This window comes from Danio rerio, chromosome 10 (assembly GCF_049306965.1).
Source record: "Danio rerio strain Tuebingen ecotype United States chromosome 10, GRCz12tu, whole genome shotgun sequence".
In the NCBI taxonomy this organism is placed as follows: Eukaryota; Metazoa; Chordata; class Actinopteri; order Cypriniformes; family Danionidae; genus Danio; species Danio rerio.
In genome coordinates, this window is record NC_133185.1 from 15,121,461 (window position 1) to 15,139,706 (window position 18,246).

Below are 18,246 nucleotides of genomic sequence, written 5' to 3' on the forward strand. Positions count from 1 at the left end.
TACGTAATATTTGTGACTACAAACAGCATGAAGTGTTTTTCATGCGGGGAAGTGGGTCATTTAATTCGCTCATGCCCCTTTCGATTAAACCAGCAGCAAGATCAAAATCGTTCACCTGCTGATGCGCGCGACTCTGAGATGCAGAATCGCACGGCCGCTGTGGCAGGTGTTAGTGACGCGCCTAGCACAAGTCTTCCTCAGAAAACTGTACCACAGACAGTAGCTGAGGTGATCATGACTGATAAAAATGACGAGAAAAGAAATGATGTGGTTGATGTGGGAAGAGACAGGCCGTTACAGGTTGATGAACAGCCTTTACAGGCTGCGGTGGATGTATTGCGCAATAGCAGTGACCCGGGTACAACCGGAGAGCAAGCGTCTTTCAATAAAGAACAGGATCTGAATTTGGAAATGGATTTAGATGACAGTGCTTTTAAGACGCCTCAGAAGAGACGCTTAAAACAACAGAATACAGGTAAACAGGCTAAAAAGACGGATAATTGCGATCTGAGTCAATCCGAAACTGAGAGTGAGAGCGACTTTTCAGAATGCAGTGTGTCGTGCAGTTTGCCATTAAGCGGTTTTTCTAGCCGGGTTTACACTGTGGACGACATAAAGTCATTTCTTAAAGTGACAAAAAATGCCAGAAATGTAAAAATTGAGGAATATTTCCCAGATGTAATGCAATTCATGGAAAAAGCTAAGCTTTTTAAGAGTGAGGGAAGATTCAATAAACAGGAGGTGTATCGACTAGAAAAATTGCTTGGCAAACTTAATGCCCAACCAAGGCTCAGTAATGACAGCACATAAATACGTTCTCCCCTTTTTTCTTTTCTGTTTTTTCTGCTTGGGCTATTTTTGGTTTTGCCTTTCTTTCCTTTCTATGGAGGAGGTTTTTGTGGCTTCTCTTAATGTAAATGGGGCTAGAGATATTAGGAAAAGGTATCAGATATATGAAATAATTAAACAAAAGAGAATTGATGTTTTATGTATTCAAGAAACACATAGTGATGCATTAAACAGTTCTGACTGGGGTAAGGAATTTGATGGGTTATCCATTTTAAGTCATTTGAATTCAACTAGCAGTGGGGTTGCTATTCTATTCTCTAAGAGCTTTGTTCCTGTTTCCTATCAGGTGGATGAAGTCATAAAAGGTAGACTTTTAAAAGTTGATGCCCAGTTTGAAAAGTATTCTTTTATTTTTATATGCGTGTATGTTCCAGTTAATGCTTTAGAAAGGATGGTGTTCCTTGATACATTGAGTAATGTTTTAAGTAATTGTGACACTGATAAAGTTTTGTTTTTAGGGGGTGATTTTAATTGTACTGAGAGCATGCTTGATAGGAATCATGTTGAACCACACATGGCTTCACAGAAGCGTCTAATTCAATTAATAAAAACCCATGAAATTGTTGATGTCTGGAGGAATTTTAATGGCAGTCAAAGACAGTATACCTGGGCTCATGCTCGTGATAATCTGATTTCACTAGCAAGATTAGATAGATTTTATTGTTTTAAGCACCAGTTTAATCTTTTTAGAAGCTGTTCAATTTGCCCAGTGAGTTTCTCTGATCACAGTTTGTTACAATGTGTTATATCTCAAAGGTCTATTAAATCAAAAAGTGCATATTGGCATTTTAACAGTAATTTATTGTCTGATAAGCATTTTAAGGAGATTTTTAAAGAGTTCTGGAAGAATTTTAGAAATACAAAAACTTCTTTTCAATGTTTGCAGCAGTGGTGGGAGGTTGCAAAGGTACAGGTTAAACAGCTGTGTCAACAATATACTCTTAATGTCACAGGAGACATTCTCCGTTCAATAAAATCAATTGAAAAGGAGCTGGTAGAGCTTCAAATGCTTGTTGACAACACATCTAATTTGGCTTATTTGGACTCTTTTAATAAAAAGAAAAATATTTTAGGTAATTTTTTGGATACCGTTACACAAGGAGCGCTGGTCAGATCCCGCTATCAGAGTATAGAGTTGATGGATGCACCTTCTAAATTCTTTTTTAATTTAGAGAAAAAAAATGGACAAAGAAGGCTTATACATGCTTTAAAATCAGAAGATGGATCTTTGTTGTCAGAACCTTCTGATATTCGAAAAAGAGCGGTGAGTTTTTATGAGCATTTGTATAAAAGTGATCTAATGCATGAACAAACGACTAATGTCTTCCTTGAAAACTTGCCTCAGCTGTCCCAAGAGGCTAATGCTGAGATCAGTAAGGCCTTAACTCTGGAGGAGTTGGAGGAGGCTCTGCAAAGCATGGAATGTGGGAAAGCACCTGGACTTGATGGGTTGTCGATTGACTTCTATAAGTCCTTTTGGCCGGATGTGGGTCCGGACCTACTAGAGGTGCTCAAAGAAAGCCTGGCCTATGGGCGGCTTCCCACAAGCTGCCGTAGAGCAGTTCTCACGTTGCTGCCAAAGAAGGGAGATCTGAACGACATCAAAAACTGGAGACCAGTCAGTTTGTTGTGCAATGATTACAAATTGCTTTCAAAAGTCCTGGCAAACAGATTAGGGGCAGTTTTGGAGCAGGTGATCCATCCTGACCAGACATATTGTATACCTGGTAGACGTATTGTTGACAATATATCCTTTATCAGGGATGTTCTGGACCTTGGCAAAAAGCTTAATTTAGATATTGGTCTTTTGTCGCTTGATCAGGAAAAAGCTTTTGATCGCATCGAGTATAAGTATTTATGGGATGCTCTAGAGGCTTTTGGCTTTAGTTCAAGTTTTATCTCAATGGTGAAGGTGTTGTACTGTGACGTTGAGAGTATTTTGAAAGTTAATGGTGACTTATGTGCTCCTTTTAAGGTTTTTAGAGGTGTAAGGCAAGGCTGTGCTTTGTCCGGAATGTTGTATGTTTTAGCAATTGAGCCTTTTTTAATTAAATTAAGAGCAGATTTGCACGGGTTATGTATTCCATCATGTCCAAATGTGTTTAAATTGTCAGCATATGCAGATGATGTTGTTGTTTTAATTAGTTGTCAAGATGATGTTGAATTGCTGTTAAAATTGCTAAATGATTTCAAGAAGTTTTCCTCTACTAAAGTTAATTGGTCTAAAAGCGAGGCAATTTTAATCGGAAAATGGTTAAATGGAGAACCAAACCTCCCCGATGGTTTACTTTGGACCAGAGAGGGTTTTAAGTATCTGGGAGTGTTTTTAGGAAATGAAGCAGTTGTACAAAAAAACTTTGAAGGTGTTGTTGAAAAAATAAAAGGCCGTCTTAGTAAATGGAATTTTTTACTTCCAAATATGTCTTACAGAGGCCGCATATTGATAATTAATAATTTGTTGGCATCATCTTTGTGGCATCGGCTAATGTGTGTGGATCCTCCTTTTAATCTGTTGTCAAAAGTTCAGTCAATATTGATAGATTTCTTTTGGGATAAGCTACACTGGGTTCCGAAAGCTGTGTTGTATTTGCCGAAGGAAGAAGGAGGTCATGGACTTGTGCATTTACAGAGCCGAACAGCAGCTTTTCGGCTTCAGTTTGTGCAGAGACTTTTGAATGGACCATTGGACGCAAACTGGAGATCTATAACCTTTTTGCTAATGCAGTCTTTTGGAAATGTGGGCATTGAGAAAACTTTGTTTTGGCTGAATCCTAAAAGGATGGATTTATCCAAACTTCCAATCTTCTACCGTAATATCTTCAAGATATGGACTTTGTTTACTGTGCACAGACCTTTAGACACAACGTCTTTACACTGGCTGCTACAAGAACCTTTAATCTGTGGTTCACGTATGGACATATCCTTAAGGGGATCTTTTCCTGCACTCAACGAAATCCTCTCATCGGCTAAAATAACAACTCTTGGGTGTTTATTAAAGTCAGCTGGAAAAGACTTTAAAAATGCTGACGCAGTTGCTGGACATTTGGGTCTACATTCTAAACGGACAGTTACCAAACTTCTTGAACAATGGAGGGCTTCTCTCACAACTGAAGAGATCAGGTTGTTGGAGGACTATTATGAAGGGTTAACTGTTCCAAATTGTAACGATGTTTTCCCATTTTTGTCATTATCTCCCAACTTAGAAAACTGTGAAGGGGTGTTTTTACATTGTAAAGATGTGACAATAATTGGGCAAGAGTCAGCTTCTGGGAAGGTTTTATATAAAACATGTGTTAAAGTTTTTAATAAAATGGGTCTGAACAATAGAGTGGACACTCCATGGCGTGAGGTTTTAAAATTAAATGAGGATGAGCACCCTCAATGGCGATCACTGTATAAGTCACCATTAACTAAAAGACATGGAGATTTACAGTGGAGAATTTTGCATGGTGCCGTTGCAGTTAATGCTTTTATTTCAATTTTAAATCCTGATGTTGTACATGACTGCCCTTTCTGTTTGCAGAGAGAAACTGTTTTTCACACGTTTATGCAATGCTCCAGACTTGAGCCTTTGTTTACTGTTTTACAGAATTTGTTTGTATCTTTTGGAGAAACCTTTTCCACTAAAACTTTCATTTGTGGGTTTAAATATGTTCAGAGGAAACGCTTTAAATGTCAGCTTCTCAATTTTTTATTAGGACAAGCTAAGATGGCGGTATATTGTACGAGAAAGCAAAAAATTGAAGGAAATGTGAATCACAACTTGTTGGCAGTTTTTGGTAATTCTGTCAAATCAAGAATTCTAGTTGATTTTAGGTTTTTTAAAGCTATGGATGATCTTCCTTCTTTTGACTTGATGTGGTGTTATGCCGGTGCTCTGTGTGAGATTTATGAAAATGAGTTGGTCTTTGCTCCCATTTTGGATTAATTTATTTCTTTTTTCTCACTTTTTTGTGAGTTGATTGTTTGAATAATGTATTAATGTTTTTGTAATAAAGTGTTGTGAAAATCAAAAATCTCTCTCTCTCTCTCTCTCTCTCTCTCTCTTTTTTTCTTTCTTTCTTTCTTTCTTTCTTTCTTTCTTTCTTTCTTTCTTTCTTTCTTTCTTTCTTTCTTTCGTTTGTTTGTTCATTCATCCACCCATCCACCTCTTTCCTTATTTCTTTCTATCTATCCATCTAACATATCAATCCATCTGTTTCTTTCTTTCTTTCTTTTGTTTGTTAATTCAGTCATCTATCCATCCACGTCTTTTATTTATTTATTTATTTATTTTGTTCGTTTACTCGTTCGTTCATCCATCCCATTTTTTCTTTTTTTTCTTTTTTTGTTTCTTTCTATTTTTTTCTTTCTTTCTATGTTTCTTTCTCTCTTTCTTTCGCGCATGTGCTGAGTTAGTGGGCGGAGCTGTGTGTGAGCGTTTGGCGTGTGTGCAGGTACGAAAGATTTACTTTTTCTATCCTTTTTCTCTTCTTTTTGAGGTTGTTGGCTTCATTAGTTTGAGAAAGAGAATCAATTAAACTTATACCGGAGCATCTGCTCTCGGTTTTCGTGTCAGAATGGCTATGACGGGGAGTCGGAGCTTTGATTTTCTGACACGGCGTCATGGGATCAAAGTGGACTCCATTGTTAGTGTGGAGGAGTGTAGTTTGGCTATAGGTGAAGTTGTCGGCACTGAAAGCATCCTGTCAGCATCTCGTATGAATAATGCGATTGTAGTATTCTTAAAGACGGTTGATTTGGCGAATCAATTGGTTGAAAGTGGAATAGTTATTGGTGGAATTTTCACCCCAGTGCTTCCGCTGTCCACCCCATCTAAAAGAATAACTTTGTCCAACGTACCACCTTTTATTTCGAACGAGGTGCTGACCGGAATGCTTTCTCGCTATGGCAAACTTGTTTCCCCGATAAAAATGATTCCTATCGGGTGTAAGTCGCCTTTGTTAAAGCATGTTGTGTCTTTTCGGCGTTACGCCTATATGATTTTGCAGGACAACTTGGATGAATTAGATGTGGCTTTAAACTTTCGTCAGGACGAATTTAATTACGTAATATTTGTGACTACAAACAGCATGAAGTGTTTTTCATGCGGGGAAGTGGGTCATTTAATTCGCTCATGCCCCTTTCGATTAAACCAGCAGCAAGATCAAAATCGTTCACCTGCTGATGCGCGCGACTCTGAGATGCAGAATCGCACGGCCGCTGTGGCAGGTGTTAGTGACGCGCCTAGCACAAGTCTTCCTCAGAAAACTGTACCACAGACAGTAGCTGAGGTGATCATGACTGATAAAAATGATGAGAAAAGAAATGATGTGGTTGATGTGGGAAGAGACGGGCCGTTACAGGTTGATGAACAGCCTATACAGGCTGCGGTGGATGTATTGCGCAATAGCAGTGACCCGGGTACAACCGGAGAGCAAGCGTCTTTCAATAAAGAACAGGATCTGAATTTGGACATGGATTTAGATGACAGTGCTTTTAAGACGCCTCAGAAGAGACGCTTAAAACAACAGAATACAGGTAAACAGGCTAAAAAGACGGATAATTGCGATCTGAGTCAATCCGAAACTGAGAGTGAGAGCGACTTTTCAGAATGCAGTGTGTCGTGCAGTTTGCCATTAAGCGGTTTTTCTAGCCGGGTTTACACTGTGGATGACATAAAGTCATTTCTTAAAGTGACAAAAAATGCCAGAAATGTAAAAATTGAGGAATATTTCCCAGATGTAATGCAATTCATGGAAAAAGCTAAGCTTTTTAAGAGTGAGGGAAGATTCAATAAACAGGAGGTGTATCGACTAGAAAAATTGCTTGGCAAACTTAATGCCCAACCAAGGCTCAGTAATGACAGCGCATAAATACGTTCTCCCCTTTTTTCTTTTCTGTTTTTTCTGCTTGGGCTATTTTTGGTTTTGCCTTTCTTTCCTTTCTATGGAGGAGGTTTTTGTGGCTTCTCTTAATGTAAATGGGGCTAGAGATATTAGGAAAAGGTATCAGATATATGAAATAATTAAACAAAAGAGAATTGATGTTTTATGTATTCAAGAAACACATAGTGATGCATTAAACAGTTCTGACTGGTGTAAGGAATTTGATGGGTTATCCATTTTAAGTCATTTGAATTCAACTAGCAGTGGGGTTGCTATTCTATTCTCTAAGAGCTTTGTTCCTGTTTCCTATCAGGTGGATGAAGTCATAAAAGGTAGACTTTTAAAAGTTGATGCCCAGTTTGAAAAATATTCTTTTATTTTTATATGCGTGTATGTTCCAGTTAATGCTTTAGAAAGGATGGTGTTCCTTGATACATTGAGTAATGTTTTAAGTAATTGTGACACTGATAAAGTTTTGTTTTTAGGGGGGGATTTTAATTGTACTGAGAGCATGCTTGATAGGAATCATGTTGAACCACACATGGCTTCACAGAAGCGTCTAATTCAATTAATAAAAACCCATGAAATTGTTGATGTCTGGAGGAATTTTAATGGCAGTCAAAGACAGTATACCTGGGCTCATGCTCGTGACAATCTGATTTCACTAGCAAGATTAGATAGATTTTATTGTTTTAAGCACCAGTTTAATCTTTTTAGAAGCTGTTCAATTTGCCCAGTGAGTTTCTCTGATCACAGTTTGTTACAATGTGTTATATCTCAAAGGTCTATTAAATCAAAAAGTGCATATTGGCATTTTAACAGTAATTTATTGTCTGATAAGCATTTTATAGAGATTTTTAAAGAGTTCTGGAAGAATTTTAGAAATACAAAAACTTCTTTTCAATGTTTGCAGCAGTGGTGGGAGGTTGCAAAGGTACAGGTTAAACAGCTGTGTCAACAATATACTCTTAATGTCACAGGAGACATTCTCCGTTCAATAAAATCAATTGAAAAGGAGCTGGTAGAGCTTCAAATGCTTGTTGACAACACATCTAATTTGGCTTATTTGGACTCTTTTAATAAAAAGAAAAATATTTTAGGTAAATTTTTGGATACCGTTACACAAGGAGCGCTGGTCAGATCCCGCTATCAGAGTATAGAGTTGATGGATGCACCTTCTAAATTCTTTTTTAATTTAGAGAAAAAAAATGGACAAAGAAGGCTTATACATGCTTTAAAATAAGAAGATGGATCTTTGTTGTCAGAACCTTCTGATATTCGAAAAAGAGCGGTGAGTTTTTATGAGCATTTGTATAAAAGTGATCTTATGCATGAACAAACGACTAATGTCTTCCTTGAAAACTTGCCTCAGCTGTCCCAAGAGGCTAATGCTGAGATCAGTAAGGCCTTAACTCTGGAGGAGTTGGAGGAGGCTCTGCAAAGCATGGAATGTGGGAAAGCACCTGGACTTGATGGGTTGTCGATTGACTTCTATAAGTCCTTTTGGCCGGATGTGGGTCCGGACCTACTAGAGGTGCTCAAAGAAAGCCTGGCCTATGGGCGGCTTCCCACAAGCTGCCGTAGAGCAGTTCTCACGTTACTGCCAAAGAAGGGAGATCTGAACGACATCAAAAACTGGAGACCAGTCAGTTTGTTGTGCAATGATTACAAATTGCTTTCAAAAGTCCTGGCAAACAGATTAGGGGCAGTTTTGGAGCAGGTGATCCATCCTGACCAGACATATTGTATACCTGGTAGACGTATTGTTGACAATATATCCTTTATCAGGGATGTGCTGGACCTTGGCAAAAAGCTTAATTTAGATATTGGTCTTTTGTCGCTTGATCAGGAAAAAGCTTTTGATCGCATCGAGCATATATATTTATGGGATGCTCTAGAGGCTTTTGGCTTTAGTTCAAGTTTATCTCAATGGTGAAGGTGTTGTACTGTGACGTTGAGAGTATTTTGAAAGTTAATGGTGACTTATGTGCTCCTTTTAAGGTTTTTAGAGGTGTAAGGCAAGGCTGTGCTTTGTCCGGAATGTTGTATGTTTTAGCAATTGAGCCTTTTTTAATTAAATTAAGAGCAGATTTGCACGGGTTATGTATTCCATCATGTCCAAATGTGTTTAAATTGTCAGCATATGCAGATGATGTTGTTGTTTTAATTAGTTGTCAAGATGATGTTGAATTGCTGTTAAAACTGCTAAATGATTTCAAGGAGTTTTCCTCTACTAAAGTTAATTGGTCTAAAAGCGAGGCAATTTTAATCGGAAAATGGTTAAATGGAGAACCAAACCTCCCCGATGGTTTACTTTGGACCAGAGAGGGTTTTAAGTATCTGGGAGTGTTTTTAGGAAATGAAGCAGTTGTACAAAAAAACTTTGAAGGTGTTGTTGAAAAAATAAAAGGCCGTCTTAGTAAATGGAAGTTTTTACTTCCAAATATGTCGTACAGAGGCCGCATATTGATAATTAATAATTTGTTGGCATCATCTTTGTGGCATCGGCTAATGTGTGTGGATCCTCCTTTTAATCTTTTGTCAAAAGTTCAGTCAATATTGATAGATTTCTTTTGGGATAAGCTACACTGGGTTCCGAAAGCTGTGTTGTATTTGCCGAAGGAAGAAGGAGGTCATGGACTTGTGCATTTACAGAGCCGAACAGCAGCTTTTCGGCTTCAGTTTGTGCAGAGACTTTTGAATGGACCATTGGACGCAAACTGGAGATCTATAACCTTTTTGCTAATGCAGTCTTTTGGAAATGTGGGCATTGAGAAAACTTTGTTTTGGCTGAATCCTAAAAGGATGGATTTATCCAAACTTCCAATCTTCTACCGTAATATCTTCAAGATATGGACTTTGTTTACTGTGCACAGACCTTTAGACACAACGTCTTTACACTGGCTGCTACAAGAACCTTTAATCTGTGGTTCACGTATGGACATATCCTTTAGGGGATCTTTTCCAGCACTCAACGAAATCCTCTCATCGGCTAAAATAACAACTCTTGGGTGTTTATTAAAGTCAGCTGGAAAAGACTTTAAAAATGCTGACGCAGTTGCTGGACATTTGGGTCTACATTCTAAACGGACAGTTACCAAACTTCTTGAACAATGGAGGGCATCTCTCACAACTGAAGAGATCAGGTTGTTGGAGGACTATTATGAAGGGTTAACTGTTCCAAATTGTAACGATGTTTTCCCGTTTTTGTCATTATCTCCCAACTTAGAAAACTGTGAAGGTGTGTTTTTACATTGTAAAGATGTGACAATAATTGGGCAAGAGTCAGCTTCTGGGAAGGTTTTATATAAAACATGTGTTAAAGTTTTTAATAAAATGGGTCTGAACAATAGAGTGGACACTCCATGGCGTGAGGTTTTAAAATTAAATGAGGATGAGCACCCTCAATGGCGATCACTGTACAAGTCACCATTAACTAAAAGACATGGAGATTTACAGTGGAGAATTTTGCATGGTGCCGTTGCAGTTAATGCTTTTATTTCAATTTTAAATCCTGATGTTGGTCATGACTGCCCTTTCTGCTTGCAGAGAGAAACTGTTTTTCACACGTTTATGCAATGCTCCAGACTTGAGCCTTTGTTTACTGTTTTACAGAATTTGTTTGTATCCTTTGGAGAAACCTTTTCCACTAAAACTTTCATTTGTGGGTTCAAATATGTTCAGAGGAAACGCTTTAAATGTCAGCTTCTCAATTTTTTATTAGGACAAGCTAAGATGGCAGTATATTGTACGAGAAAGCAAAAAATTGAAGGAAATGTGAATCACAACTTGTTGGCAGTTTTTGGTAATTCTGTCAAATCAAGAATTCTAGTTGATTTTAGGTTTTTTAAAGCTATGGATGATCTTCCTTCTTTTGACTTGATGTGGTGTTATGCCGGTGCTCTGTGTGAGATTTATGAAAATGAGTTGGTCTTTGCTCCCATTTTGGATTAATTTATTTCTTTTTTCTCACTTTTTTGTGAGTTGATTGTTTGAATAATGTATGAATGTTTTTGTAATAAAGTGTTGTGAAAATCGAAAATCTTTTTTTTCTTTCTTTCTTTCTTTCTTTCTTTCTTTCTTTCTTTCTTTCTTTCTTTCTTTCTTTCTTTCTTTCTTTCTTTCTTTCTTTCGTTTGTTTGTTCATTCATCCACCCATCCACCTCTTTCCTTATTTCTTTCTATCTATCCATCTAACATATCAATCCATCTGTTTCTTTCTTTCTTTCTTTTGTTTGTTAATTCAGTCATCTATCCATCCACGTCTTTTTTTTATTTATTTATTTATTTTGTTCGTTTACTCGTTCGTTCATCCATCCCATTTTTTCTTTTTTTCTTTTTTTGTTTCTTTCTATTTTTTTCTTTCTTTCTATGTTTCTTTCTCTCTTTCTTTCGCGCATGTGCTGAGTTAGTGGGCGGAGCTGTGTGTGAGCGTTTGGCGTGTGTGCAGGTACGAAAGATTTACTTTTTCTATCCTTTTTCTCTTCTTTTTGCGGTTATTGGCTTCATTAGTTTTGAGAAAGAGAATTAATTTAACTTATACCGGAGCATCTGCTCTCGGTTTTCGTGTCAGAATGGCTATGACGGGGAGTCAGAGCTTTGATTTTCTGACACGGCGTCATGGGATCAAAGTGGACTCCACTGTTAGTGTGGAGGAGTGTAGTTTGGCTATAGGTGAAGTTGTGGGCACTGAAAGCATCCTGTCAGCATCTCGTATGAATAATGCGATTGTAGTATTTGTAAAGACGGTTGATTTGGCGAATCAGTTGGTTGAAAGTGGAATAGTTATTGGTGGAATTTTCACCCCAGTGCTTACGCTGTCCACCCCATCTAAAAGAATAACTTTGTCCAACGTACCACCTTTTATTTCAAACAAGGTGCTGACCGGAATGCTTTCTAGCTATGGCAAACTTGTTTCCCCGATAAAAATGATTCCTATCAGATGCAAGTCCCCTTTGTTGTGTGTCTTTTCGGCACTACGCCTATATGATTTTGCAGGACAACTTGGATGAATTAGACGTGGCTTTAAACTTTCGTCAGGACAAATTTAATTATGAAATATTTGTGACTACAAACAGCATGAAGTGTTTTTCATGCGGGGAAGTGGGTCATTTAATTCGCTCATGCCCCTTTCGATTAAACCAGCAGCAAGATCCAAATCGTTCACCTGCTGATGCGCGCGACTCTGAGATGCAGAATCGCACGGCCGCTGTGGCAGGTGTTAGTAACGCGCCTAGCACAGAAATCTTTTTTTTCTTTCTTTCTTTCTTTCTTTCTTTCTTTCTTTCTTTCTTTCTTTCTTTCTTTCTTTCTTTCTTTCTTTCTTTCTTTCGTTTGTTTGTTCATTCATCCACCCATCCACCTCTTTCCTTATTTCTTTCTATCTATCCATCTAACATATCAATCCATCTGTTTCTTTCTTTCTTTCTTTTGTTTGTTAATTCAGTCATCTATCCATCCACGTCTTTTTTTTATTTATTTATTTATTTTGTTCGTTTACTCGTTCGTTCATCCATCCCATTTTTTCTTTTTTTCTTTTTTTGTTTCTTTCTATTTTTTTCTTTCTTTCTATGTTTCTTTCTCTCTTTCTTTCGCGCATGTGCTGAGTTAGTGGGCGGAGCTGTGTGTGAGCGTTTGGCGTGTGTGCAGGTACGAAAGATTTACTTTTTCTATCCTTTTTCTCTTCTTTTTGCGGTTATTGGCTTCATTAGTTTTGAGAAAGAGAATTAATTTAACTTATACCGGAGCATCTGCTCTCGGTTTTCGTGTCAGAATGGCTATGACGGGGAGTCAGAGCTTTGATTTTCTGACACGGCGTCATGGGATCAAAGTGGACTCCACTGTTAGTGTGGAGGAGTGTAGTTTGGCTATAGGTGAAGTTGTGGGCACTGAAAGCATCCTGTCAGCATCTCGTATGAATAATGCGATTGTAGTATTTGTAAAGACGGTTGATTTGGCGAATCAGTTGGTTGAAAGTGGAATAGTTATTGGTGGAATTTTCACCCCAGTGCTTACGCTGTCCACCCCATCTAAAAGAATAACTTTGTCCAACGTACCACCTTTTATTTCAAACAAGGTGCTGACCGGAATGCTTTCTAGCTATGGCAAACTTGTTTCCCCGATAAAAATGATTCCTATCAGATGCAAGTCCCCTTTGTTGTGTGTCTTTTCGGCACTACGCCTATATGATTTTGCAGGACAACTTGGATGAATTAGACGTGGCTGTAAACTTTCGTCAGGACAAATTTAATTATGAAATATTTGTGACTACAAACAGCATGAAGTGTTTTTCATGCGGGGAAGTGGGTCATTTAATTCGCTCATGCCCCTTTCGATTAAACCAGCAGCAAGATCTAAATCGTTCACCTGCTGATGCGCGCGACTCTGAGATGCAGAATCGCACGGCCGCTGTGGCAGGTGTTAGTAACGCGCCTAGCACAGGTCTTCCTCAGAAAACTGTACCACAAACAGTAGCTGAGGTGATCATGACAGATAAAAATGATGAGAGAAGAAATGATGTGGTTGATGTGGAAGGAGACGGGCCATTACAGGTTGATGAACAGCCTATACAGGCTGCGGTGGATGTATTGCGCAATAGCAGTGACCCGGGTACAACCGGAGAGCAAGCGACTTTCAATAAAGAACAGGATCTGAATTTGGAAATGGATTTAGATGACAGTGCTTTTAAGACGCCTCAGAAGAGACGCTTAAAGGTTCAGGACACCCTGGAGAACTTTTTTTTTATATTAACAGATTTGTGTGTGTTGAGCATCAGTTAAGACAATGTTAGCACCTGTCAGCTTGAATCATGGGGAAAACTGGATAATTTTGAGCTTTTGTCAGCTAATTTCAGCTTCCGGGTTTAAAATGATTTTTGGGGCGGGATCAAAATCGGCGACGTAGCGCAGAACTGCAAGTGCAATGATGACGCGTCGGTTTCTCATTACTATTCATAGCGGAGTTTTCTTATCCTATGAGAAGAGCCGGCTGCTTAATTATTCATGAGACCTGCCAGAGTCAAGCCCGAGCTGTGAGACACGTCACTGACCCATGCACGGGCACACAGTATTTAGCTGTTCATGAAGGCTCATATGCGTTTGTTTCCATGATCCACGGGGTTTGTTGCATGTTTTCCCCTGCGATCTTGTCAGGGCCGATCATACAGCTAAGCTGTGTGTGCTGAAAGCATTTTTGTCAGGAGAGCAGCACAAGAATTAGAGAATGGCGGACGCTGTCTTTTATCAGGAGTTCATTTAAATTCAGACACATCACTGTGCTGCTGTGTTTGCCTAAATCCTCCAGATTAACAGCAGGGCTAATGGTTAAAATAAGCAGGTCAGGAGACCTGCTGCACTGAGTCTGCTGGATACGGGGATTGAGGGAGAAGTCCTCATTTATAATGTTTACATGAACACACTTATCTTTATAATTATATAAATTGTGGTTATGTGTATATGAAATTACGAATAACAAATGTAGCAGGGCATTAAATTACTGTTCATTTCTTTGCATTTTAACTTTGTAAACTATAAACTCATGCGTCTCCTCACGGTTTGTCTCATTTTGTGAGTTAGCTTCGTTTGCTCACGTTCTCCCCTGCTGGCCACGCCCACTCCTGCCCATTGCTCGCGGAGCTCCACGCCTATTAATCATGCATCCTTTGAAAAAATTCTGAAGTAGACTTAAACCGAAAGTGGGGGGTGTCATGGCCCTTTAAAACAACAGAATACAGGTAAACAGGCTAAAAAGACGGATAATTGCGATCTGAGTCAATCCGAAACTGAGAGTGAGAGCGACTTTTCAGAATGCAGTGTGTTGTGCAGTTTGCCATTAAGCGGTTTTTCTAGCCAAGTTTACAATGTGGACGACATAAAGTAATTTCTTAAAGTGACAAAAAATGCCAGAAATGTAAAAATTGAGGAATATTTCCCAGATGTAATGCAATTCATGGAAAAAGCTAAGCTTTTTAGGAGTGAGGGAAGATTCAATAAACAGAAGGTGTATCGACTAGAAAAATTGCTTGGCAAACTTAATGCCCAACCAAGGCTCAGTAATGACAGCACATAAATACGTTCTCCCCTTTTTTCCTTTCTGTTTTTTCTGCTTGGGCTATTTTTGGTTTTGCCTTTCTTTCCTTTCTATGGAGGAGGTTTTTGTGGCTTCTCTTAATGTAAATGGGGCTAGAGATATTAGGAAAAGGTGTCAGATATATGAAATAATTAAACAAAAGAGAATTGATGTTTTTTGTATTCAAGAAATGCATAGTGATGCATTAAACAGTTCTTACTGGGGTAAGGAATTTGATGGGTTATCCGTTTTAAGTCATTTGAATTCAACTAGCAGTGGGGTTGCTATTCTGCTCTCTAAGAGCTTTGTTCCTGTTTCCTATCAGGTGGATGAAGTCATAAAAGGTTGAATGAAAAAAAAGTCATAAAAAGTTGATGCCCAGTTTGAAAAATATTCTTTTATTTTTATATGCGTGTATGTTCCAGTTAATGCTTTAGAAAGGATGGTGTTTCTTGATACGTTGAGTAATGTTTTAAGTAATTGTGACACGGACAAAGTTTTGTTTTTAGGGAGGGATTTTAATTGTACTGAGAGCATGCTTGATAGGAATCATGTTGAACCACACATGGCTTCACAGAAGCGTCTAATTCAATTAATAAAAACCCATAAAATTGTTGATGTTTGGAGGAATTTTAACGGCAGTCAAAGACATTATACCTGGGCTCATGCTCATGATAATCTGATTTCACTAGCAAGATTAGATAGATTTTATTGTTTTAAGCACCAGTTTAATCTTTTTAGAAGCTGTTCAATTTGCCCAGTGGGTTTCTCTGATCACAGTTTGTTACAATGTGTTATATCTCAAAGGTCTATTAAATCAAAAAGTGCGTATTGGCATTTTAACAGTAATTTATTGTCTGATAAGCATTTTAAGGAGATTTTTAAAGAGTTCTGGAAGAATTTTAGAAATACAAAAACTTCTTTTCAATGTTTGCAGCAGTGGTGGGAGGTTGCAAAGGTACCGGGTAAATAGCTGTGTCAACAATATACTCTTAATGTCACAGGAGACATTCTCAGTTGAATAAAATCAATTGAGAAGGAGCTGGTAGAGCTTCAAATGCTTGTTGACAGCACTTTTAATAAAAAGAAAAATATTTTAGGTAAATTTTTGGATACCGTTACACAAGGAGCGCTGGTCAGATCCCGCTATCAGAGCATAGAGTTGATGGATGCACCTTCTAAATTCTTTTTTAATTTAGAGAAAAAAAAATGGACAAAGAAGGCTTATACATGCTTTAAAATCAGAAGATGGATCTTTGTTTTCAGAATCGAAAAGAAAAAGAGTGGTGAGTTTTTATGAGCATTTGTATAAAAGTGATCTTATGCATGAACAAACTACTAATGTCTTCTTTGAAAACTTGCCTGTCCCAGCTGTCCCAAGATTCTAATGCTGAGATCAGTAAGGCCTTAACTCTGGAGGAGTTGGAGGAGGCCCTGCAAAGCATGGAATGTGGGAAAGCACCTGGACTTGATAGGTTGTCGATTGACTTCTATAAGTCCTTTTGGCGTGATGTGGGTCCGGGCCTACTAGAGGTGCTCATAGAAAGCCTGTCCTATGGGCCGCTTCCCACAAGTTGCCGTAGAGCAGTTCTCACGTTACTGCCAAAGAAGGGAGATCTGAACGACATCAAAAACTGGAGACCAGTCAGTTTGTTGTGCAATGATTACAAATTGCTTTCAAAAGTCCTGGCAAACAGATTAGGGGCAGTTTTGGAGCAGGTGATCCATCCTGACCAGACATATTGTGTACCTGGTAGACGTATTGTTGACAATATATTCTTTATCAGGGATGTTTTGGACCTTGGCAAAAAGCTTAATTTAGATATTGTTTTTTTGTCGCTTGATCAGGAAAAAGCTTTTGATCGCATCGAGCATAAGTATTTATGGGATGCTCTAGAGGCTTTTGGCTTTAGTTCAAGTTTATCTCAATGGTGAAGGTGTTGTACTGTGACGTTGAGAGTATTTTGAAAGTTAATAGTGACTTATGTGCTGCTTTTAAGGTTTTTAGAGGTGTAAGGCAAGGCTGTGCTTTGTCTGGAATGTTGTATGTTTTAGCAATTGAACCTTTTTTAATTAAATTAAGAGCAGATTTGCATGTGTTATGTATTCCATCATGTCCAAATGTGTTTAAATTGTCAGCATATGCAGATTATGTTGTTGTTTTAATTAGTTGTCAAGATGATGTTGCATTGCTGTTAAAATTGCTAAATGATTTCAAGGAGTTTTCCTCTACTAAAGTTAATTGGTCTAAAAGCGAGGCCATTTTAATCGGAAAATGGTTAAATGGAGAACCAAACCTCCCTGATGGTTTACATTGGACCAGAGAGGGTTTTAAGTATCTGGGAGTGTTTTTAGGAAATGAAGCAGTTGTGCAAAAAAACTTTGAAGGTGTTGTTGAAAAAATAAAAGGCTGTCTTAGTAAATGGAATTTTTTACTTCCAAATATGCCTTACAGAGGCCGCATATTGATAATTAATAATTTGTTGTCATCATCTTTGTGGCATCGGCTAATGTGTGTGGATCCTCCTTTTAATCTTTTGTCAAAAGTTCAGTCAATTTTGATTTCTTTTGGGATAAGCTACACTGGGTTCCGAAAGCTGTGTTGTATTTGCCAAAGGAAGAGGGAGGTCATTGACTTGTGCATTTACAGAGCCGAACAGCAGCTTTTCGGCTACAGGTTGTGCAGAGACTTTTGAATGGACCATTGGACGCAAACTGGAGATCCATAACCTTTTTGCTAATGCAGTGTTTTGGAAATGTGGGCATTGAGAAAACTTTGTTTTGGCTAAATCCTAAAAGGATGGATTTATCCAAACTTCCAATCTTCTACCGTAATATCTTTAAGATATGGACTTTGTTTACTGTGCACAGACCTTTAGACACAACGTCTTTACACTGGCTGCTACAAGAACCTTAAATCTGTGGTTCACGTATGGACATATCCTTTAGGGGATCTTTTCCTGCACTCAACGAAATTCTCTCATCCGCTAAAATAACAACTCTTGGGTGTTTATTAAAGTCAGCTGGTAAAGACTTTAAAAATGCTGACGCAGTTGCTGGACATTTGGGTCTACATTCTAAACGGACAGTTACCAAACGTCTTGAACAATAGAGGGCTTCTCTCACAACTGAAGAGATCAGGTTGTTGGAGGACTATTATGAAGGGTTAACTATTCCAAATTGTAACGATGTTTTCCCGTTTTTGTCATTATCTCCCAACTTAGAAAACTGTGAAGGGGTGTTTTAACATTGTAAAGATGTGACAATAATTGGGCAAGAGTCAGCTTCTGGGAAGGTTTTATATAAAACATGTGTTAAAGTTTTTAATAAAATGGGTCTGAACAATAGAGTGGACACTCCATGGCGTGAGGTTTTAAAATTAAATGAGGATGAGCACCCTCAATGGCGATCACTGTACAAGTCACCATTAACTAAAAGACATGGAGATTTACAGTGGAGAATT

The 18,246-nt window shown here is 38.3% G+C and overlaps 1 protein-coding gene across 1 annotated transcript in view; it reads left to right on the top strand.

Moving 5' to 3' along the window:
* Positions 1–12,328: 12,328 nt before the first annotated feature.
* The window catches only part of lpar1 (lysophosphatidic acid receptor 1), a 131,043-nt gene continuing 125,125 nt past the window's right edge, over positions 12,329–18,246 (top strand). Inside the window, exon 1 of the mRNA XM_073913607.1 lies at positions 12,329–12,365. The gene's annotated coding sequence lies outside the window, so the exon portion shown is untranslated. The remainder of the gene's footprint in view (positions 12,366–18,246) is intronic.